The sequence below is a fragment of the Lontra canadensis genome, unplaced genomic scaffold (genome assembly GCF_010015895.1).
Source record: "Lontra canadensis isolate GAN:19392208 unplaced genomic scaffold, GSC_riverotter_1.0 scaffold5, whole genome shotgun sequence".
NCBI lineage: Eukaryota > Metazoa > Chordata > Mammalia > Carnivora > Mustelidae > Lontra > Lontra canadensis.
Window position 1 is genome coordinate 878278 of NW_022630999.1, and position 1199 is coordinate 879476.

Below are 1199 nucleotides of genomic sequence, written 5' to 3' on the forward strand. Positions count from 1 at the left end.
GAACACCCACTACACACAAAAGTGGGGTTGAGCCAGACTTCTACAAAACTAAGTAGGTGAACTTGTCTCTGATACTTCCTTTCCACCTCTTCTATCTGTGAGCCCCATCCCTAACCCTCCGTGGTCCCACTACTCAATCCAGGTATCTATCTGAACTCTTTTTGCCAGGACTTTGCTATTGTCTAATTGTCACCTGACACCCCTTCTCCCTTTCCCTTATCCTTTCAAACAGATTATAGCTGATAAGTGTTCCCAGGAACATTTAAATCTTATTGGCACTTAAGAATGTCATGCTGAAAGGTCTTCAGAACTTAAAGGAATAAAATCCAACTGATAGGATTTGAGGTCCATGATGGGTCTGAAGGAAATCTTTATAGGCTCGCCCAAATCCATCACCCCATTAGTGACCATCTACTACCCTTACATTCACGGCTGACCTGGAAAGAAACAGTCATTTCCCTAGAGACACCTAGAAGAAGGAAATTATCATACATGTGTGTATGTGTGTGTGTATGTGTATGTGTATATATATATATATATAACATATATTATACTACATACTTATATATCGTAAATATGTATGTATGTGTAAATACACAGTATATTTAGAGTAGTATATTATACATATACAGTGTTTATATTCCTATATATCATAGTATATACTATATATACAGTATAATAGATAGCACATATTGATAGTATATATAGATATACACATATAAAGTATATACCCTATATAAAATATATATATTATATATGATTGATAAATTAGAGTATAAACATATAAATTTCATGCACACACAAGACTTGTAAGCTTTTTTTCTTTTTTTTCTTCATGTCAGACAGATAATGTGCCAAGGTCATAGCAAAGTTTGAGGGAGGCACATGTCACACAAAAGCGTGAACACCCTCTCATGATGCTCATGAAGTACAAATGAATTCCATCCTTGTAAGTTTTTTTTTAATATTTGGGAAATTTATTTTTTAGGTCACACAACCTTTACAAATGTTTCCATAGTCATATTTTGGCTGGCTGCCGAGTCACTCTGCATCATTAATTAAGAATGTTTCTGCACTAACAGCTCATTTCCAACATATGTAGTTAGGCAGCAGGGTGACCTCCAGAGAGCAGGTTCTTAAATTCCCATGAATACGGTTCATAAGGCTGAGTTGCCAGAAACAGCGAGTCACAGCTTCCA

General features: G+C 35.7%; 1 non-coding gene across 1 annotated transcript; it reads right to left on the reverse strand.

Moving 5' to 3' along the window:
• Positions 1–836: 836 nt before the first annotated feature.
• LOC116864474 lies at positions 837–940 on the reverse strand. Its single transcript, XR_004382028.1, has one exon. It is a non-coding gene; the product is annotated as a small nucleolar RNA U13 (small nucleolar RNA).
• Between the last annotated feature and the right edge of the window lie 259 nt (positions 941–1199).